At 35.8% G+C, this 24,691-nt stretch overlaps 1 pseudogene; it reads left to right on the forward strand.

The window, feature by feature from the left end:
* LOC114091808 (serine/threonine-protein kinase VRK2-like) overlaps positions 1-23,148 on the forward strand; it is a 66,134-nt pseudogene extending 42,986 nt beyond the window's left edge.
* Positions 23,149-24,691: the final 1,543 nt, after the last annotated feature.

Here is a 24,691-nt window from a genome sequence, read left to right on the forward strand (position 1 = left end):
TTGAGACATAGAGATTAGACAACTCCCCCAAGGTCACCCAGCTAGTGAGTGAAGGTTAGCTCTAGGGTCTGAGCTTTTAGCTATTGCACTGAGAATTAAAAAAAAATAAATAAGAGTTTTCTGCGGGAACAAGAAGTTTCATATTACTTTTTGATTATCTTTTTAATGTGAGACTAAGGAATTATAATAAGAAGGTAGAAATAAGGAATAATAAGGATTTTTTTAAGGAAGAAAGAACAGTAATGTTAATGATCAGAGTACCTTGGGAAAATCATTTAACTCCTTAGTAAAATTATTGTGGGTATGAAATAATTTATGTAAAGTACATAAATTAGAGCTAGAGTTGTAGTTCAGTGGTAGAGTGCTTGCCTAGCATGTTAAGGGAGGCACTGGGTTCAATCTCAGCACCACATAAAAAATAAATGAAATAGATATTGTGTCCATCTACAGCTAAAAATACTTTAAAAAATAAAATGCATAAATTAGTACCTGGCTCATAGTAAGCCCTCAATAACTAATATTGTTTTTTTTTAATTTTAAAATTCTTATTTTCTGTTAGTATTGTTAGAGCAGATGAAGATGTTATTATTGTGTCTACTTGGAAACTCACAAATTATCTTACCACGGTTTCATGGATGGTGGCAGAAGACATGAGACTACTGGTTTAAGAATAAAGGATTTTACTTAGAACACAGTTAAAACACAAGCTTCAGCAGATTTGTATCAGTTCACCTTTTTCTCAATGGATGACACATGGGAACCCACGTGGATGCTGAGCATACAGTGGGTTTGAATCAGAGTCAAGAAACAGCATTAGACATTTGTAGCTTTATTGAAGGTAGTAAGCAAATCTGTTCTTTATCAAGAAAGAGATGTTACCTCCTCTGTCAAGGTTATATTCTGGAAATACATGTCTGAGAAATGGCCCAGGTGAAGATCAGTCAGGGCTTTGCATTCTTGGCATACCTAGCAAAAGCATGCAAGGATGCTCAGGAACCATGGCAGATTGCCCCTCACAACAACCATTATCATCATCATCATTATATTTTTATTCATTACTATTATGACCAGGAATAAAATAGGATGACTTTTCCCCATGTTTATATCTACACACATATCCCATAGTCTATCTACTCTGGTATAATCATATCTTAACTAATCACATCTTCAATGACCTCATTTGCATATGAGTTTACATTTCAAGGTGCTGGCAGTTAAGACTTCTAGGACTTCAATATGTCTTTTTGAGAAAATAATTCAAGTCATAACATTGATTAACTGTTTTACAGAAAATAAAGTCGAGGCACGAGAACATTAAAAATCACCCATGGTCACTGCTCTAAATTCTATGCCATTCTGAATTTGGACCCTTCCCCATTTTTCTATTTATTTATTTTACCAGGGATTGAACCCAGTGGTGCTTAACCATTGAGCAATATCCCCATCCCTTTTTAAAATATTTTTTTATTAGAGACAAAATCTCACTAAGTTTCTTAGAGCTTCACTAAATTTCTGAGGTTGGCTTTGAACTTGTGATACTCCCGAGCCTCTGGGATTATAGGCATGCATCACTGCACCCAGCTCTTCCATCTTTAAGAACTTCTGCAGGCTTCCCCTTGTCTAACTACTTGAACTTCTGACCCATCCTCTATGTTGACTTAGTATCAGATCACACACCTTCCTGTGTCCTGTTCTGCTGGTTGATCCATGCCTATGGGCGATGGGAGGCATTCCCCATGTCTCTGAATACTCCAAGGTGAAGACATGGTAGACATTGGAGCACACTTGTGTTTTTGCTTCAAAATTAACTCAGAATGAGCCTCCCAGAGAACATGTAGGCCAGTAGAAAATTAACATAGACAGTATTCATATATAAAAGAGTTTACTGCGGAAATCTTCTTAGAACAGCAAGAAAGTCATCATAATATTATTTTAACTGATACAAAACAAAACTAACATACCTGACAGAGCACTTTTTCAGAGTATCACAGGGCAAGTATGAGCTAGTGAGACCTTTCAGCTTAAAGGCTTTTCTGGCTCAAGGGATTTGCTCACGTTCCTCTGCCATTATAAAACCGCAGGTGATTCAGAGCTTCTTTTAGTGGATTAGTGTTTCAAAAGCCAAAGCCTCTGGGCAAGCAAACTTTCCCTCATTCTCCTTGGAACTTATTTTTTCTTAATTGCTGAAGGCATTTCATGTACTAATTGGGAAATTCTTATCTTCTGGTGTGCATTCAACTGCACAATACTTACATAAAGGCTATATCAAGTTCATATCTATCACTGAGTGCACTTAACAGTGTTATTTTATATTATTAAAAATGCTCAGCACCTAAAACCTCTTGTTGCATTTATGTTTAGAAAATGTCAACTATATAAAGGGAGGAGAAAAGATCTAAGACTGATAATTAGTTGAATTCCCACAATGTAGAAAAAAATCAAGACACTTTCAAAGCCCCTAAAGAACCTATAAAAGGAAAAGTCTTCCATAGCATTTATATTTGTGCCATCAATTTTCAAAACTAGTCAACTGGCATGGTTTCTTAAGTCATTCTTGGCTGTTAGAATAGAATTGGTAGAGTTGGTTCTTCAACTTGTACCATAATCCTCATCTATCATTTTAGATTAAAAAGAAAATTAGAAATTTGGGTGTAGTGGTGTGTACCAATAGTCCCAGCTGCTTAGGAGGCTGAGGCAGGAGGATCAATTGAGTCTAAGAGTTCATGACCAGCCTAGGCAACACGTTAAGACCTTATCTCAAAAGCAAAAAGCTACTCAGGAGACTGAGGCAGGAGGATTGTAAGTTCAAGGCCAACCTGGACAATTTAGGGAGACCCTGTCTCAAAGTAAAGTAAAAAGGTCTGGGGTTGTAGTTCAGTAGTACAGGGCTCCTGGGTTCAAACCCCAGCACCACAAATACTACACACACACACACACACACACAAGAGAATGTGGTACTTTGGTGTATAAGGGTACACTGACCCATTTCCTACCAGTGTCTGGACATACCAGGACAAGAGCCCATATATAGTATTAAATGTATCGTGGACACTGTATGAGGAATATTTTATAACTCTGCATTAAATACCTGATAATTATCATATATAGTTTTCTATGAAATATAAAATGTTGTCTGTGCCAGAGTAATTCAGCAACAATGATTACTTCCAAGTGATATTTATTTAGATTTGTTAATGACTTTAAAGATAGTAAGAGGTAAGTGAAAGGACTTGCCTGACTGGATCATTTGGACCCAAAGTGCAGACACAGCCCCATCCAAGTCACAGTATGCCTAGTCAAGAAAACTTAAGGAACCAGTAGCTCTGATGTCTCAGCAAATGCTATCTATAGTGTTAGTCTGTATTGGATCCCTCCTTCTGTCAGATGGGAGCTGGACAAAGTGTAGAAACAACAACTGGATGACTGTAATAGAAACATAACAGAGCACCATTTTCCTGTGGCTATAATGTGAAAAGCCAAAAAAGAATAGTCAGGCTTTCCAGGTGTCCTGGAAGATGCCATGGACCAAAGTCATGACAGCATGTACAGTTACAAGGGCAACATGTCAGAGCTAAATAGGAAAGCTAAAATCTAGAATCAGAGTAAGAGCAAAACAAAACAAAATAAACACAACACCAATGATGTCCACAACAATCTAAGAAGCAAAGAATACTTGAGTGAATTAAATTAAACATTAAGAAATTCTAGAGACAAAGTGAGTGCAAAAGTCTCTCAAATTTTTACACTCAATCATAGCACAAGCTTAAATGAGTTGGTATCCAGAGATCATACAAAAGTGACTTGACTAGAAGAAAGAGTTCGGCTTATCTGTACTCATATTGGACTCTTGCCTTATTTCTTCTAGCTTGGTGCTCACCTTTCTTTCTTATACCTGCATACCTGATTTGATAATCTCAAAATCCTAATATCTCTAGACCTGGTACCCTGCCACCCCCTCACTACATTGTCTCTCTTTGAACTTCAGTCTCTGTTTGTTTCCTGATATACATCCAAATGCTTTGGGAATAGCCAAATGCTTCTAAGTAAGTCCTTCCAAGTGTCTGGGGAACCCAACTACAGTCCTTAATGAGATCCAGCTGATGCCCCTTATCTGCTTATTTATTGCCTACTGTTAGACCTTACCAATGTGCTACACAATGGTCCAGATGGCCTCTCTTTGCACAATAAATGCTTATTGAATTTAACTTTTTGATATCTGATATAAGAGAGATTATATGCAAAAATAGGCATGGGCATGGTTATGAAAATAGGATACTTTTGCTTCTCAGTTGATGTAGTAGGTATACTTTTCTCAATTTCTCCCACTAAGTACAACTAAAAACACTGGATAAAACAAATATAAGAGGACTCTGGAAGGTAGAGAGATGAAAGAAAACCAACTGGAGACTCTGGAACTCAAGGAATGACACTATGTTATGGGGACAAGTTCTCAGCCCTCACATCTCCTGGTGAGAGAACTTCTATTATCTTCATGGTATACATTCCCAGATGCTGCAACATTTACTCAGTACTCATGTCTTTTTCTTTCTCTCTTATGGAAGCACCCATCCCCAAATGACTTTACAACCTGTTCTTCAGGTTGTAAATTGAACCAGACTTCAATTTAAAAGGGAACTCCAAAGCTGCTCGCCCAAACTCATGTTGCCCCCTCTCACCTTTGAAGCAGCCAGAGCAGTCCCCGACCCTTTGTCCTTACAGCAGTAAGGAGTTCCTAAACTTAGAGGGGGCAAAATTAGAAGCCAAAATTAGACAAGCAGTTGGTATAGATAGGAAAATCAAGTAAAATCAGATCAAGGAGGCCAATTTTGAGTGAGTCCAATAAGTTGGAGACTGTCCCCTGAAGGACTGAAATGTTAATTCCTTCACAGCCCTTCCTTCACCCTTATCAAGAACCTGCCCCTGCTCTAGTCTATTGCCAGGATAACCTGTCCCAGGAATTGCCCCTCCCTACAGGGAGCCATAGGTTGGATGATTTACTTGGATTTTCTTTTTACTTCACATTTCTCAGACTTGGAACTGACAAAGCAGGCAACCCAGAAGCACCAACAATACAGAAAAAAAATCTAATCATTTAAGTCATCTCTTAGGACTTTCCAGGAAAGGGAAGTTTTAGTAAGACAGAAAACTTTTAGACAGTAACTTCTTTGCTCCAGCAAAACACCACAGAATAAATATCTCTCCTGCACCAATGCCAGCAAAGGTCAACTGACAATTCTAGACTTATGTCCTACACCCCCACCTACAGCAAGCCAAGTAGAGAAACCAGACTTTCATGTCAGCTAACCAATAATGATTCCTCCTCCTTTCCCTTGGTGTTTGTGGAGACCACTAGAAAGAGCCAAACTTTCCTCAATAAGAAGAAGCCCTCGATTTCAAGTGTGAACCAAAGCCAAATGAGAAACCTGGACTTGTACTTTCACCTGAAAGATATAGTGAAGCTCCACCCCTTCCCCTTCTAAAGCAATGCCTAAGAAAGCCATCTAAAATAGAAGTCTAAAGTGAGATTCTATGTCTCTTGGTATAATATTAAACTTTTCAGATTTTAATAATAAATCATTCATATCAAGAACCAAGACAATTTCAAACTGAATGAGAAAATTCAACAGCCACCAATACTGAGATGAAAAAGACATTAGAATGATCTGGCAAAGCTTTTAAAGTAGTCATGGTTATAATGCTTTCTATGTTCAATCATAAACACACTTGCAACAAGTGAAAAATTGAAAAATCTCAGAAAAAAACTAGGAGAGGTAAAGTAAACCAAATATATATTTTAGAGCTTAAAAACATAATAACAGGATTAAAAAAGGACTTCACAGATGAGTTCAAAACAGGATAGAATGGATAAATTAACTATAACATAGAACAAAAAATATTACCCAGTATGAACAAAAAAGAATGAATAGACTGAAAAGAAAAGGAACATACATGCAAGGACCAATGAATCTATAACAAAAGGCCAAACATTCATGTCATCACAGTTTTATAAAAGAGGAGAAAGTGAGCAAGGCTAAAGACAAACAAAAACAAAGGATAAACCTTCCCCAGTTTGTCAAGGGACATAAATCTGCAGATGAAATTCAAGAAAATGAACAAAGCCCAAACAAGATAAGCTGAAATGAAATCCACACAAAGTTACATCATATTTAAACTTCCAAAAATTAAAATCAAAGGAAAAATTTGAAATCTGCCAGAGAAAAACAACATATTACACGTGGAGTAAGAACAATTCTTATGATAGCAAATTTCAAATCAGAAAACATGAAGGCCTGAAGGAAGTGGCACAATATTTTTCAAGTTTTGAAAGAATTGTCAACCCAGAATCCTACACCCAGAAAAAAAAAATATCCTCCAGGGAAGGGAAGATGGCAGAATGAGTTATGCTTAGGCAGTCTGGCACCTGATGTCTGGCCTCTGGGCCCTGGGCAGACTAGCCCTGGGATAGCTGTTTGTGTTTGCTGGACCATGTGAGAATCATTATCACACACAAAGAACACTTGCCTGACATTTAGACGCTTTTGTATTCATCTCAAAACAAAATTCTGAAATCAGAATGTGGCAGGTATTTCTGTTGTCTTCTAGAGTGTGTAGTCCTGCTTCTTTTATCCAGCCATTTCCCTATTGAAATGTGCCTACCTTTCTACACATTACCTTCATGGTTTGAAATGGAAAAGACTGCTTTTCTTTTGTTCCACCTTTCAGATTCAACACAGATAAAAGCCCTTGGTTATCCTGCTGACTTCTCCAAGAAGAAAAAAACAACTGAGATGGGTCTTCTGCTGCAATTGGCTCAATTATCAAGAAATTATTTTGCAAGCTGAAGGCTGATGTTTACTTTGAAACAGTTGCTTAGGTTGTGGTATTTGTGAATTTTTCACCTTTTTCTCCAAACCAGAAGAGTAAATAAATGGAAAGTACGGATGACTTCAGGTTTGTTTTTTTGTTGTTTTTTTTTTTAATGTCTTCTAGTTTGGTCACTATTATGATGAGCACATTTGAGACTGCAGCAATAAGTTAAAAATATCTGTTGCAATTTGAAAAGAAAGAGACATTAAAAAGTTTCATATATGTCTAAATCCTGGCTAATCTTGTGGACAAAAAGAGGTGCAGTTTTGCAATTAACCCTTTGATGAGATGAAGAAGCATAAAGACAAGATATCAAGATTGATTTCATATCTGAATAAACCTAAAGAGATTTTATACAAATACATAATTTTACATGTGTAAATCCACATTTTTGGATGAAAGGAGAAATTTTTCTCCTGGAGAAAGAAACTGTTGTTGACTTTTTCAAAAGTCTTGGGACATTTGCTATTTTAAATTTTTTTCATTCTTTTCCAGAAGGACCAGACTGTGCAGCAGGTAATCCTAGGAGTGCATGCTTATGTTTAGTTGAAGGAATTATAAAAGCAAACAACCCAGTTTGAGCCCAGTGATGAAACACTATTCACCTCCTTAAGATGACAATTTTATGCATCTTGTTTTGTGGAGTCATATACCAATCAGACTTAGTTTTCCATGTGGCTAAAGCTAGCAGAAAAGTAGCATGAGTGACTTTTTAGTTAAGAGGGTGTGATGGACCCTATAGTATGATCTGCCTTTAACTTTGGACTAAGGTAGTAAAAGAAAAAATGAGATGTTTCTATATAGTCCCTTTCTCCCAAGAAAATGAAACAAAAATATGTAGCATCATCTGACTTTTTGGGGGGAATTTTATATTACATAGTTCCATTTTTTATAAAATCATAAGTAACTCTTTTCCTTAAATCCAGATGGGTACTTGGATTTATTTTTCTAGGTGACAGGTATAATGTTAAACTGAAAAAGGTTGGGTACATTTCCCCAGTTGGAATTGGACATTCTCATCAGCAAATGGGTCTTTCTCAGAAGCTGTGTTCCCAATCCTGTAGTTGTGTCTAGAATGACAGGATCTGGAAAACAACTTCAAATAAGAAAAATAGTTTAAATAAGAAGTGTGGATCTTGGGTTTGGCTCATTATAGATTGAGAAGAAATTCAGGGTTTGAAAAAAAATCCTGAGAAGTATGACTCTTCCTTTTTCCTCCTTTAACAGTTATATGATGAACAGACTATAGTGGAAACCTGTCCTTGCTTTCAAACAGAGGACCATTGTATGAGATGTCAAGCATTTCATAAGAAGCATGAAAATTTTATTAATGATTCATAGTAGAGAAAGAATTTTAAACTTATTAAATGAAATTAGGAACAGGTAATATTATTAGTTCATCTCTGTTTTCTGTATGGTTGCTGAGGGCCATAGGTGCTGTGATGCTGAGAACATAGGGCAGATTTACCAAAAGTTGAGAGAGATAGAAATTGCCAAAAATGTGAAATGGTAAGCATTTTTATGATTAGATTGGTGAACCAGTTTGATTTAAAATAAAAAGCTTTTTCACATGCACAGAAAATATCCTCCACAAATGAAGGGAATCAAGACATTTTCAGACATGGGCAAACTCAGTGGATTTGTTGCTAATAGACACACCCTAAAAGAATGGCTAAGTAGATGTTCTCTAAACAGAAAGGAAATAATACAAAAAAAGAAGCCTGGAATATCAGAAAAGAAGAAAAAAGCACAGCAACAATTTTTGCACAGTAAAGATAATATGGATGAATAGTACAGTTTTTTTCTCTTGATTTTTCTGAATTATATTTAACAATTGAAATAAAATTACTACACTGACTGATGTGTTGTTTTAAATGTGTATGAATAAAATATTTAAGACAATTATAAACAGGAAAGTATAAAGGGACATTAAAGGAGGTAATGTTTTCACACTTTACTCAGACTGGTAAAATAGTGACACCAATACACTGTGATAGGTTACATGCATATAATGTAAGACATCAACTGACCACTAAGCTATACATACAAAGAATTACATTGCAAGACACCATAAATAATCAAAGTAGAATTCTAATAAATATTCAAGTAACCAACAAGAATGAAGAGATGATAAACAAACATAACAGAGCCCCAGTAGCAGAAGATATTGAGGCCCAAAGTGATGCCACCAAGAAGAAATGAGAAATATAAACTTCATGTTACACTTCCAGATGGCAATGTTCTGGCTAGTTTGAAGGGAAAACAACGGTTGTGGGGCAAAATGATTAGCAATGGAGGATTTGAATTGATATATTTAGCTTTCCCCATAAATAAATGAGACTAACAAAGATTCAAGGCATGTAATAAGAGTGCAATAGCCCAAGTAAATGGCCCATTATTTTTGAAATTTAAAGTTTATCTGAGAACTACAAAAAAAAGACTCTATATAAAAGTAGATATGGGCTGGGATTGTAGCTCAGTGGTAGAGTGCTTGCCTAGCATATGTGAAGCACTGGGTTTGAATCTCAGCACCACATATAAATAAACAAACAAACAAATAAAGGTCTACTGACAACTAAAAAAATATTTTAAAAGTAGATATAACAGACAACTTGATTATTTAGGAATTCTCTTTAATGGATATGGTCTAACTGAATTCAAGGTTAGATTACAGATTTATGGTAATAGGATGGCAAGGAATAAACTGATCTCAGACACAATAGTACTTTAAAAAAGCCAACTGTCCTACAGCTAGGTATCTGAATGCTGTATGTACTGGAATATATATGTGGAAATGCATATGATTTTGGTAATATAAAAGCAGCTAATTTACTTCTAGGTTACAAAAATCGAGATGGATTTGTTACTAATAGACACACCCTAAAAAATGGCTAAGTAGATGTTCTCTAAACAGAAAGGAAATAATACAAAAAAGAAGCCTGGAATATCAGGAAAGAAGAAAAAGCACAGCAGCAATTTTTGCACAGTAAAAATAATATGGATGAATAGTACAGGGGGTTTATCTTACTGATTACTGACTTACCTACAGAAAATTTCCCAATGGAAATCATAAACAGTTTAAAGAAAATTCTAGAGAAGACATAATGGAATAAGAGAGATTATACCAAATTGGATGTCCATAAGGGAGTATGTTGTCTAGACAAAGTTGAAATCCTAAGGGACTTCTATGGTTGTCATGCTGGAAATTTCCCTGGAAACAGAAGCTGAAGGACCCTGTTTCTATCCAGAATACCAAAATAAAATCTGTTGCATCATCTCCCCAAGTAAGTGCTTACATGGGCTCATTTTGGAAGCAGATGCTAGAGTGAAACCCAATGCCTTTCCAATTTTCCACTTGAATGGAGTTAGATGGAAAGGAAGTGAAAGATTAGAAATCATTTATACCTGAAGCTTCCCAGATTTCCCTACCATGGAATAAAAACAAGTAAGTGAGAAAGTGAAGAAGCCCAATCTTTGGCAAGTATACTCATTGTTTAGCCTATGATGAAAAGCCAAATTATCAAACACTCATGATAATTGTGAACACAGAAAGGATGATTTTAGGGCCACTGGAATTTTCCACTAAAAGGACAGGGAATAAATGTACATGCTTTAGTCAAAAAGTTGATTCATGAAAGGTCATAACAAAGCAAATCAATCAGATGCAAAATAGGTTAACAGAAAAAAAGTGCTGAGAGAAGTGAGAGAAGTGCTGAGTGCTGGCCACTTGAAGAAAAGGGCAAAAAGAGGAAACACTTATTGGATGAATAAACAATGAAGCAACTCAGGAAAGCACAAGAAGACAAAAGTATTGTATTTCAAGAACTTTTGAATGAAGTAAACAGCTTTTATTCCCACAAAAGTCCAGCTATATACAACTCCCTAATTCATTTTATGAACTTTGTCACATTCTAAAGTCCAAATAAATACCAAACGTAAAGATCTTCATCTTTTTAAATACATATTTTTAGTTGTAGATGGACACAATGCCTTTATTTTATTTATTTATGTGGTGCTGAGGACCAAACCCAGTGCCTCACACATGCTGGGCAAGTGCACTACCACTGAGCCACAACCCCAGCCCAAGATCTCCATCTTGTTATACATACAGTTCCATGATTGGTATGGGCGGGGGGTCACAGAGTTCTACAGGACTTTGTAAGTCCTGGGTTCCATTCTCAGCACCACAAATAAATAAATAAAATAACAACCAAAAAAATTAACAAGTAAGACAAAAAATAATAGATGAAAAATCAGCACTTTCCCAGTTATACTTAGTAAAGAAGCAAAGACAGATGCTTATTATTATGGCTTCATCATATTTTTCCTTTTGATGTTAATATGTCTTATTTTATATTTCTTCTAATACTAGCATATAAGATCCTTTTGACAATTAGAAAAATAAATAAACAGAACAAATAAACAAAATAAAATGGCATACTTAAAGCTCTAACATACTGATAATTACATTCAATTTAAAGAGTCTATACCAATTAAAAGACAAATTGGAAAAAATATGACCCAACGATAGGCTGTCTAAAAAAAACTCACTTTGAATATAGCTATGTGGGTAAATTGAAAGTGAAAAGATGGTAAAAGTTATATCAAGTAAACATTAATAAAAGAAAATTAGGATTTGCTATATTAATATTAGATAAAATAGATTTTAAGGAAAGAAAACGATCAGATATACAGAGGCATATTTTATAATGATAATAGAGTCAGTCTCACTAAGAATAATAACAATCCTAATTTGCATGAACAAAAGAGAGAACCAAGCAAAAACTGATAAAATTTAGTACACAAATAAGGTAAAAGTGTAGCTCAGTGGTAGAGTGCTTGCCTAGCATGCGTAAGACCCTGAGTTCAATCCCCAGCACTGGGAAAAAAAGGATTAAGGTGTATATATATATATATATATATATATATATATATATATAGAGAGAGAGAGAGAGAGAGAGAGAGAGAGAGAGAGAGAGAAACTAAAACACAGTTTTAATTGGAGACTTCAACATCACTCTCTTAATTGATAAAAAAAATAGATGGAGGGGCTGAGGTTGTAGTTCAGTGGTAGAGCACTTGTCTAGCATGCATGAGGCACTGGGTTCAATTCTCATCACCACATATAAATAAAGAACAACTAAAAAATTAATAAGTAAGACAAAAAAATAATGGATGAAAAATCAGCAAGTATATAGAAGAATTCAATACCATGAACAAACAGGATCTATTTGGCATTTATAGAACACTCCACACAATGAAAGTAGAACAAATATTCTTTCACAGAACACATAACAAGATATACAATGCCTTGAGCCATAATGCAAGCACAAACAAACTTTAAAATAATTGAAATTATACAGAAAGTATTCTACAATCACAATAAAACAAAATAGAGATCAATAATGAAAATCTCAAAACACTTGGAAACTAAACAACAATTCAGGTGTTGAAATGAAAGTCTTAAAGGAAATAATATAGAGAGAGAACTAAAAAATGGAAATACTTGAAAATCTATGGATTATGGGGCTGGGGATATAGCTCAGTTGGAAGAGTGCTTGCCTTGAATGCACAAAGCCCTGGATTCAAACCCCAGGATGACAAAAAAAAAAAATCAAAGAAAATCTATGGGCTATAATTTAAGAAGTCCCCAGAGTAGTATTTATAACACTAAGTGTTTACATTTAAAGAAAAAAATGGCTCAAGACAATAATCTGAGTTTCTACCTCAAGTACATAGAAAAAAGAAGACCAAAATAAATACTAAGTAATCTGAAGGAAGGAAATAATAAAATTATGAGTGAAAATCAATGAAATAAAAAACAAGAAAATCAATAAAATACAGACTGGTTCTTTGAAAATATTGATACAATTGACAAATGTTGAGCAAGACTCATCAGAAAAGAAGGGCGGGAGACACAGATTATTAACATCAAAAATGAAACAGAGGGTATCATTACAGAACTTACAGACGTGAGGTGGTAATGAGGGAATACTATAGACAATTCTATACACATATACTCGACAGATTAGATGAAATGGAACAATTCCTTGAGAAACATGACCTACTGTCACTCATCTGATATAGATCACTTGTACACTGCTGATGGGAATGTAAAGTGGTACAGTCACTCTGGAAAATAGTCTGTCAGCTTCTTATATGATATGTCAAGAAATTTGTAATGTTTTGAACAACCAACAATAAAAAATTAAAAAAAAATTGCAACTACCTTATGAGCCAGCAAATTTTACTCCTGGTCATTTATCCCAGATAAATGAAGACTTAGGTCACAGAAAACCACACAGATGAATGTTTATAGCAGCTTTATTCATAATAACCTCATACTGGAGACCACTCAATGGGTGAAGGTTTAAACATTCTGTGGCAGATCTATACCATGAAATACAACTCAGGAACAAGATATGAATACATACAACAAACTGAGTGGATCTTCAGAGAATTGCCCCGAAAGAAAAAAGGTAGTCCCCCAACATTACAAACTATATGATTTCGTTTATATAACATTCTCAAAATGAAAAACATGTGAAATAGAGACGTTTTGTGGTCTCCAGTGGTAAGGAAGAGGGATGGAGGAGAAAGGGAAGTGGGTATGACTGTAAAATGACAACACAAAGAATATTTGTGTTGATGGAAACATTCTGTGTCTTAACTGTATCAGTATCAACTTCCCAGTTGAAACAGTGCTCTATAGTTTTGCAAGATGTTACCATTAGGGAAATCTGGGGTACCACTGCAGATAATCTCTCTGTGTTAGTTGTTACAGTTACATGTGAACCTCCAATTATGCCAAAATTAAATTGCATATTTAAAAATAAATAATGGTAGTAAAAGACTAGAACCCATGAATAAAATAGGAACATATAGGGGTAGGGGGGGTGTTGCTCAGGGGTGGAGCACTTGCCTAACATGAGTGAGGCCCTGGGTTCCATCCTCAGCACTCATAGGGGAAAAAAATAGAGGTGCACAAGTCTATACTGACATAAATCAATAAATAAACCTAAAAAATAAAACAGTACTCAAAGTCATAATGAAAAAATGGTAGTTTTTTCTCCCTCTTCACCTGCCAGTCACATTTCTCAGGGACAACCACATTTAACACTTTTAACTGGGCTCTTCTTTTGATTATCTACCTATTTCTATGCATAACCTGTAAGCTTATATTGCTACTTGTATCTGTTTTTCAATATCAGTTGACTTCCTATTTTGGTACTTGAGTATTTCTTCCAACTTTCCAACTCATTGTGTTAAATAACTGTTCAGCATTTGTAAAAATATATTTCATCATTGAACCCATTCCATGGTTGTTTCCTTTCTCATGTACACTTGTGCATTTCTTACAGTTCCTAGAATTTTGTGGGGAATTTCATTTCCTTAAGTTCTATATGTCTATCAAAGTATTTTACCAGATCAGTAAAACGCCTACTAATATTTTTTAACCTTCTAAATGTATCAGATAATATAACAATTCATTTTACATATTGGAACCTCCTTTCTCAAGGATGCCTGTGTCTTTATTTGTCTGTTTATTGAACTAATTGTTCTGTAGGCCTGCTACATAGTCACCCTGGAACTTCCTTTCACTACCTCGCAGGTTAATGCCTTCAAATCATTATTGGACCTCATGTTTTTTCTCTTGATTTACTACTCATTTTGCTGGAGAAAATACTTCAATAGTCTCAAATAAGGACAAACAGGAGTCAAAATGTTTATGTCCTCCCTCCTAAATTGCATGAGGAAATAACTTTAGTCTAACCTTACTGGGTAGAATTATAGAATGAAAATAATTTCTCTCAGAGACAATACCTTTGTTTATTGCTACACTATCTCTAGGCTTCCAATATTGGTGCTACAAAGTTCAGTGTTTTTGTAAGTTCTGTTCTTTGTGTGAACAAAAAAAGGGACATAGACATATTCACAAACTGAAGCAATTTTAAAAGCATGAAAGGATAAAGTAATCAATTTTGTGTGGATAAATATGAATACGGATGAATAGGGTTTTTTTGTGGAAATATATAAGTTACCAAAATTGATGTGAGGATAAATCATTAAATTTTGAATAAATAAATAACCAAAAAATATTTTGAAGCACAGTAAAAAGCCTCTTCATCACATATATTGCAGGTCTCAAATTTTGGGAGGATAGATTTTGTCATAACTGCTTAAGACAGATAGCTTCAAAAATACATTTTATGAGATTACAATGGATCCATAAAATGAATACCACAACTAGATAAAAACACTACATGAAAAATTAAAGACCAAATGCCCAAATGTAAATGTAAAAAAGCAAAATAAAATTTTGGCAAGTATACTCGGTAAAGTAAAAGTACATCATGAGCAAGTAGAATTAATTCAAATAATGTAAGGATATTGCAGCATTAAAAAAAAAGTCTATCAACTGAATTACCACATTAACAGATCAAAGGAGAAAGAATATAGCCATTTCAATAAATGAAGAAAAAATAATATTTAGTCAGATACAGTGGCTGAAGCATACAAGTAGTTTAAGGCCAGCCTCAGCAACTTTAGTGAGGCCATACACAACTTAGTTAAGATCCTGTCTCAAAATTAAAAAAAAAAAATAGAAAGGGCTGGGGATGTGACTAGGTGGAAAGGCACTCCTGGGTTCAATCGCCAGAAACCCCCCCCCCCCAATTAATAAAATTCAATACTTATCTGATTTCCTAAAGAAAAAAATTAGGAATGGAAGTGAATCTTTATTTAACTTAATCTAGAATATCAATCCAAAACTTAAAGGAAACATCATACTTAATAGTGAAAGTTTTAGAGAACTTCTCGTTAAAATAAAACAAAACAAGGACACCTGCTGTCCCTGAGATGGGGAGAGGAGGAGTCACTTCTCATCATAAGATCTTCTGTACTGTTTGTGTATTAGTTTGATTTTTAATTTTTTATATAAAACAATTATGATTGAATTTATAGCTGTTTAATATTTGCTTTACTCAACATAGTTATGATTTAGTTAAAGCTTAATCAAAACATACCATGTAATTTTAATGTTGTTCTTCCAGAAACCCATTAACCTACTTTATAATGATCCTTCTTTGATGTGAATTCTAGGAGTACAACACAGATGGCCTGAAGTGAGGTGTGCATCCACAGTTTCTTAAGGGTCTTGTAATCAGCAAGTAGTTCATGAAACAAAGAAGCTAGGATCTGAAGGCTGGAAGGGGATGGAAGTATTCTTGTCTAACAAAGCACTGAGTACTTGAACTCAGTATTTCCTTAAGTTACATTGTTCTATGTTCTGGACTCATTTTTTTATGTCACATAAGGTTCAAAAGTATTGTAAATTAGCAATAATGATTATTAGCAGTAAGAATAGTAACAAAGATGATGCTTGACTTTTTTGCACGTTTATAATGTACCAGCACTGTGATAAATATTTCATGTGTATCATATTTTTGATGTTAGGAAACCAATTGATAATTCCTTACAAATGAATTATTAGTTACAAAGGGAAAGTAATGATTTTATAAAAGAAGGCCTTAATGAAGTGATTAAAGTTAACATTGCCAATATCGGTACCATCTGACATGTGCCTTTTGATGATGCCCTGAGGACACAATATAACTCCTGTGGTATTTTTGCCAAAATATAAAAACTCAATTCAATAAAATATCAGACAAACCAAAATGAAAGGACATTCTGCAAAATAACTGACCTGTACTTTTAAAACATGTCAATATCATAAAACACAAAAATGATGAGTTACTAGAGATTAGTAGTGTATTAGTTAGCTTTTCATTGCTGACAAAATACTTGAGAAAAGCAACTTAAAGGAGAAAATATTTATTTGGCTCATGTTTTCAGAGGTTTTAGTCCATAGGCACTTGATCCCATTGCTGTGGACTTGTGAGGCAGAACATTATGGCAGGAAGAGCAAGGTAGAGAGTGAGGAAGGGGTCAGGGACAAGATATACCCTTTACAGGCATTGCCCCAGTGACCTACTTCCTCCAACTAGGCCCTAACACCTAATAGCCTATTCAGCAATCATTTCATGATCAAATAACTTCCCAAAGCCCCACGTTTTGAACATTGCTACTTTGAGGACCAAGCTTTCAACATGTGAGCCTTTGGGGAATATGCAACATGCAAACCATAACAAGAGAAAAGTCAAGAGATATGACAACTGAATTCATGATCCCATTTTGGATCCTGAATTGGAAAAAGTAACTAAAAAGGGCAATATTCATAAAAATGAAAACTTCGAATGTTCTACAAATTATTGTATCAATTTTAACTTTCCAGACTTAGATAAATGTACAATGGTATAACAGAATGTCTTTGTTCTTAGAAAATATACACTGAAATAGTTTGGAATAAAGAGCCATTTACTTCAAAATGCTTGAGAAAAATAATATTTGAATGTATGTGTGTGTGAATATATACACATAAATACAGAGAGAAAAAGAGGAAATAAAGTAGGTGGGGTAAAGTATAAAAATTTTAATTTGAAATCATCAAAACAATTTTTTTTAAAAAATGAGATAGATAGGCGCTATTATCCTTTACTACAGATGAGAAGAGTGAGGATCAAAATGGTAAGTACTTTATATGATTAGTAAGTAGAGGAGCCTGGGATTCAACCCAGGACTATCCGATTCCAAAGTCTACACTCTTAATTATCAGGATCTATTGCCTCAAATTTCCATGACTTTGTTTAGAATGAAACATTTGCTTCTAAATCAGTGCTTTCATCAAAAGTAATCTTGAGAAAATTTCATGTTTTCATCAATTGATGCTCTTGCTGCCTATACTTTTCTTTTGGAAATATAGTTTAAGAATAGTTTGCATACTATTAAGAATATTCACATATTCAAATTTGCCTGGATTTCAAAAAAATTTCCCATATCTCTATGTTACTCCCCAAAGAAGGGAATGCATGAAGTACATTAAGTCTGCTTTAAAAGCTGTCATATGAGCCACGTGTAGTGGTGCATGCCTGTAATTCCAGCAGCTCAGGAGACTGAGGCTGCAGGATTGCAAGTTCAAAACCAGCCTCAGCAATTTACTAAGGCCCTGAGCAACTTAGCAAGACTCTATCTCAAAATGAAAAATAAAATGATCTGGGGATGTGGCTCAGTGGTAAAGTATCTCTGGGTTAAATCCCCAGTACCAAAACAAAACAAAACAAAACCAAAATACACCACAATTTGCAGCTCAATACCATGGTGTATCCCCGTAATTCCAATGACTCCAGGGGCTAAGACAAGAAAATCATGAGTTCCAGGCCAGCCTGAGAAACTTAGAATAACTTAAAATAAAGTAAAAAACCTTTTTATTTTATTTTAAGACAGTTTAAACTTAACTGTCTTAAAATAAAATAAAAAGGGTTGGGATCCAAAGGTCAGAGCAGGGGATATAGCTCAGTGGTAGAGAACACATGAGCTTTTGGGGGACATGCTTGATGCAAACCATAGTAAGAGGAAATTAAAGAGATAAAAGACAACTGTCTAGCATGTGACTGGCCCTGGAGTTGATCCCCAACATGGCAAAAAATAGTTACTGTGCAGCGTCAAGAATATTCAATGGAGAAAGAATAGTATTCCGCCCCCTGCCTTTTTTTCCTTCTTGTTTTTTGTTTGTTTTTGTTTTGTTTTATTTACAGTACTGGAGATTGAACCCTTGGTGCTTTAGCACTGAGCTCCACTCCCAGCTATATATATATATATATTTTTAAATAAAATATTTATTTTTTAATAATTTTTGTAGTTGTAGATGGACAGCATGCCTTTATTTTATATGTTTATTTTTATGTGGTGCTGAGGATAGAACCCAGTGCCTCACACATGCTAGGCAAGCACTCTGCCACTGAGCTATAGCCACAGCCCCTATATTTTATTTTTTAATTTTGAGACAGGGTCTTACTAAATTGCCCAGACTAGGGGAACTTTTGATCTGCCTGCCTCAGTCTCTTCAAGTAGCTAGGATTACAGGCATTCACTACTGTGCCCAGCTAGTCATTTCAACAAATAGGGCTGGGACAATGTAAAAGAATGAGGGTGTGCTCCCTATCTCACACCTCAAATGAATCAAAGACCTAAATATAAAAGCTAAAAGTATAAAATTCTTAGAAGAAAATATAGGCATAAATCTTTGCAACCCTGAATTAGACTATCATTCTTTTGATAAGACAACCAAAGCACAAACAAAAGAAAAATGGATGAATAGAATTTCATCAAAGTAAATATTTGTACTTTAAAGGACACAATCAAAACACTGAAAAGTTGACCCACTGAATGGGAGAAAATATTTGCAAGTCACATATCATGAATGACAGATTTAAAAATATATTATGAACTTCTAAAACTCAATAATAAAAATATAAATAACCCAATTAAATATGACCAAAGAATTTGAGTAGACTTTTTTTCCTTAGAAGATATAGAAGTGGCTAATAAGCACATGAAAATATGTTCAATATCATGCCATCAGGGAAATGCAAATTAAAACTACAATGAGATACCACTTCCAACCCACTAAAATGACAATACTCAAGAAGACTGATAGTAACAAGTATTGGCAAGGATCTGGAGAAACTGAAATCTTTATGCATTGTTGGTAATAATGTAAAAAGTTGTGGCAATTGCAGTCTGGCAATTACTCAGTTAAACATAAAGTTATCATATAATTCAGTAATTCTATTCATAGGCATATACTCAAGAGAATTAAAAACATGCCAAACAAAAACCTGTGCACAAATGTTTGTAGCAGCACCATTCAAAATAGCAAAAGGTGGAACAATCCAAATGTTCTTCAACTGACAAATGGATAAAATTGATGTGCTATATCCATATAGTAGAATATTTATTGGCCATAAAAAGGAATGGAGGATTAATGCATATTAACGGCATGGATGAGACTTGAAAACAGTATGCTAAGTGAAGAAGCGAAGAAGCCAGAAACGTAATCCTCCTGTCACATATTATATGATTCCAGTATGAAATGTCAAGAATAAGTAAATCTGTATAAACAGAAATTAGATTAGTGATTATTGAGGGCTTGAGGGATGGGAATGAATGTTATTAGATATGTGGTTTCTTTTTTGGGTGATGAAAATGTTCTGAAATTGGGTAGTGGTGATTTATGCACAACTCTGAATAGTGTTTAAAAATCACTTTATTTATTTATTTTTTTGTGATGCTAGGGATTGAACCCAGGGCCTTATGCATGGAAGGTAAACACTCTACTAAGTGAGCACGCTACCAACTCAGCACTGCTGCAAAAAAAAAAAAAAAAAAAAAAAAAAATATATATATATATATATATATATATATATATATATATTATTGTATGTAAATTGTCTCCATAAAGCCATGATTTATTTATTTATTTATTTTGGTACCAGGCATTGAACACAGGTGGGGCTTAACCACAGAGCCACGTCCCCAGAAGTTTTTATTAATTTTTTAAATTTGGAGACAGGGTCTCCCTAAATTGCTTAGAGCCTTGATAAGTTGCTGAGGCTGGTCTTGATCTTGTGATCCTCCTGTCAACTTCCCATAATACATGTGTGCAACTGTGCCCAGTAAAGCTATAATTTTTAAAGTCAATGTTGATGTCTACATTGCTATTCAGAAATTACTCTAAGCCTTTTTTTACTTCTACATGCCTCTTTCCTCCACCTTCCCTGTTGTCCTAACCATGTCTGATCATGTACTTTCATTCTTATTTTCCAGATTACCTCTTGGATTTGAAGAGAACCAGTGTTTGAATATTCCATCCATCTGTCCACAATACTATAATTAATTGACCTAACATGGATCATTTCAGTGATGGAATGACCCGTGTCAGGTCAATTAATACCAACATGATTCAATTTAGGGACTTCAGTTGCTCCACTAGGGAAGCAGATTTCATTGGTGGATTAGGCATTGTGAGATTGAAGATATCAGAGGTCTCCAGTTAGAGCCTACAAAAGGAAACCAACCCAGAAGTATCTCTGATGATTTCTGGTGAAATTATTTGCACTCTGGATTAAGCCATACATGAAGTTGGTTCTGCCCCTGAATATTTAACTTATAGTGAACTATAAATTGCCTGTTTTGCTCAATTCAGTTTGAATCTTTTATTTGTCACTTGAAATGAAAGAATTCCACATGATATGGCTTTTTTTCCCCTGGATCCTAAACTACATTGGGGCATGATTTCCAATCTCTGCCCTTAAGACCCTGTTCATCAGGCCTATGCACTCACTTGTTATTGCCTATCAAAGGGGGGACATCAGACCACCCTCGTGTCTCAGAAGGCATTAATTTAACTCACATATAATATATAAATAAATGACCAGCAAACAGCCCTTACCTCTTTACTGAAAAGTTGGAAGGGAATTGTTGTAATCAGGAGCTCTCCTCTTCCCACCCAAAAGAGAATTGTTGGCAGTACAGGGAGGCCAAAAGTGTGTAGCCTCAATAACCTCGAGAAAGTGTAACTAAGGTTGGTCTTTGAGAATTAAACTAGTAGAATCCCTACACAAGGAATGTCATCTGACATCCATGACAGCCAACCAAGAGCGTGCCTGTTTGAAAACTACAAAACTCCAGTCAAGGTCGTCACCTCAGAGAAACCAAAATGAAATGTGATTGCAATTAAGCAATCTGAAAACTAATTCTATGCTCTTCCTCACCTAGCCTCATGTTTGGCACGTAGCACCATCAGTAAATATTTGTTGAATGAATGAATCAGCATGAACAAAAGTGTCAACATGTCAGAGGAAATCTAAGAAGCCAGAAGCAGGCAGTTATCCTTCATACGTAGTCCAGGAGACAGGAAATTTCATGTATATAGATATAGATAGGAACCTGGATGTGGAGATGGATAAATATAATAGAGATAAACATAGACAGACACCTGAATCTGTGTGCTTGGTTAATATACACCTACCACTGGACTACAGACCCACTCTCAGTATGGGGGTCAGACCTTGGACCCTACTGCATTGAATAAGGTAAATTTCATCTTCTGTGGCCCCTTGGCAGCCAGCCAGCTGGCTTTCATCTAGTGATAACCTCTGCCTTTGTCATGAGCTGAGCTAGCCTTGGCACTGCCAACTATTTACAGAGACATAAAAATCACAACTATAACATCAGGGAAGATGTATAAAAAATACAAACCATACTGGATAATCAGTATGATTCCCCCTTCTATAATCTATATTGGAAGTACATGAAAGAGGGTTGGGTAAGAATATTGACTGTGCAAGAGTTGTCATTTGTGGAGCCCAAAGAAGGGGCAGAGGGTGCTTCCCATTTCCATTGAAAGCACCATATTCACAGAGGAATGGCTGCACCTCTTGCTCTAGATAAAAAACGCATTCCAGATAAAAAAACAAACACAAGTTTTCTATTTCTAAACTTACCAGGTCAATGTCACGCCTCGCCTTATGCTAGCTACACTGTGGTTACCCTTTCTTATCAAAGGAAAACACAGGGCCTCATTGAGTTCTCTGTCAGTCATAACTGGAGAAAAGGGAGTTGGATCATCTTGATTTATTTTTATTCTTTTTTTGTTGAAAAGGTCAACAAAAAATGTTTGCTTAAAGAGAAATGATATTATGTAAACAATTAGCCCATTCCAAGATTATGTTGTGCATATATGGCACAGCAGAAAGCTTATAAAAGGGCTGGATTACGCAGCAGGATCAGTTTATGAACTGGACATAGAGAGCTAGATCAGCTTTTCTAGAACATGGGTAGATGGATGGTGCTGGCTAATAGAATGAGGACCCCCAGTCTAGACCTGGATTCTCAATTCGCAAAGAGCCAGATATCAGTGAAAGCAACCAAAATGCTAACACCATATTGAACCAAATGGACTCTTCATCAATTTATGAATCTATTGTTTTACAGAATTCTGTAGAGGCCCTGAGTCATCAGCCTGGATACCAATTCCTTTGCATGGGATCAAAGACAGAGAGCTTAAGAAGAACTGGGATAGTCGGTAAGTGTTTGCTCAGACTGACATCCAGGGATACCTGCAGAGGTTCATTTGGATGATTTTTTTCCCTCTGATTTTGTAGATTCAACTGCAGCTTTCTCACCTATTAGTTGGTCTCCTGAGGCTGAAATCTGAAGCATCAAAAGGTAACGACGATATTAAAGCTTTTATTTGACCATTAAGCAATGGCTCTTTCTCCCTTAGGTGAAAGTGGAAATGTTTATCCAAATGTTTTGTGATATGTTTTTGTTTCAGTATTGTCTGCAAGCAAAGAAGATAGTGTTGATATAAAAAGCTGATAAAAATTAAAATAGTGCCACCCATTAGATTGTTGAGGGTATCCAAGATCCCTAGTTGACACACTGTATTGGGAGAGGTCCATTTTGAACAAAGTTCTGGAGGATTGAGCTCTGCATGAAAGAGCCAGCTGCCAATGATAATAAATGTCTAACACCCTTACCTTGATTATAGCCTCCTCAACCTGTTCTGTGTTCCCAGTTCTAACTCATTTTATATAGCATTTGGGGCCTAATCTTGATTTTAGGACTCAGATCTGAGGTTTGACACTTTCTTCTAAAAGGGACTTTTTTTTTTTTTTTTTTTGGACAGCTCACATTTACCACTTGGAATAATTTCTGCTCTTCCTGCTCTAGGTAAACATTCCACTTGATCCAGGAACAAAAACAAAGCAAAGTGAGAATGAGGAGAAACATGAACAAAGACTTTTCAGCTCGCATGGAGGCTCTGATCACCCAGGCAAGTGACATAGACCCAGCCACCATAGCAGCAGGAGCACTCACAGGGGCGGTACCCCCAGTTAAGACTCTACTTGAAGATGCTCCACCCACTGCAAGTCATGAAGTAAATGTGGGTCAGAAAAGTGTAGGTCAAAAAGACAATGATGAGATGAAAAAAGTGTGTGATTTTAGTTTGTATCTGAGTGCAGAGGCTGATGGGCCATGCCCAGATTTGGCTTTGGTTCATGCTGCATTGGAAGAAGATTCCTGTGCTGCTGATGGTGGGGATAATGTAGGGAAGAAAAACAGCCGTAAAAGGAGGAATAAAAAGGAAAGTAAGATTGTGTATCTTCCTTTGCCTCTGACACTGCAGACTCGGGCATCATCTGCAGCCCAATTTCTAAGTCAATCTTGTGCCATGGAGTCTTTCTCAATTGCTAATGTGGGGCAAGCAAGCAATGAGCAAAGGTGGGATGAGACATCAGTTCTTGCTCAGCCTTGGGAGGCACTGGATGGTGCTCTGCTGCCAGAAACAAATCCAGTTCAGTCCTCTCTTGAGGAGGCCTCTGTGACAGCCAATGAGGAGAATAAAGTACAGCAGAAAAGCAAAAGTAAAGGGAAAAATAAAAAGAATGAAAAGATTGCAGGTGGTCCTTGGCCTCTGACAGTACAGGCTTGGGTATCTTTCACAGGCCCAAATCCAGCACAGACCAGTATTACAAGGCCTTCACCAATTGTGAATGATGCAATCAGCATAGGGCCAAAAAGTAGAGGTCAAAGATGTGAGGATAGCATGTCAATTCTTACTTTGTCTCAAGACACAGATGGCGGTGATTCAAGCTCATTTGTAGCTCTAGGACGGGCTTCCCTGGAGGAGTTGTCCTCTGCTCCTAACAGTGAGGCAAATGTAGGAAAGAAAAGAAAACGTAAAAGGAGGCATAGAAAGCGCAAAAATGCCCTGGCTCATCTCTGGCCTCTGACAGTGCAAGCCTGGGCATCATTTACAGAAGCAAATCCAGCCCAGACCCTTTTACAGGGAAAACCTCCAGGGAGGGAAAGCTGGCCTCAACTGGAGAAGTGTGAGGAAGAAACAAAGTCTGTTATC

The sequence above is a fragment of the Marmota flaviventris genome, chromosome X (genome assembly GCF_047511675.1).
Source record: "Marmota flaviventris isolate mMarFla1 chromosome X, mMarFla1.hap1, whole genome shotgun sequence".
NCBI lineage: Eukaryota > Metazoa > Chordata > Mammalia > Rodentia > Sciuridae > Marmota > Marmota flaviventris.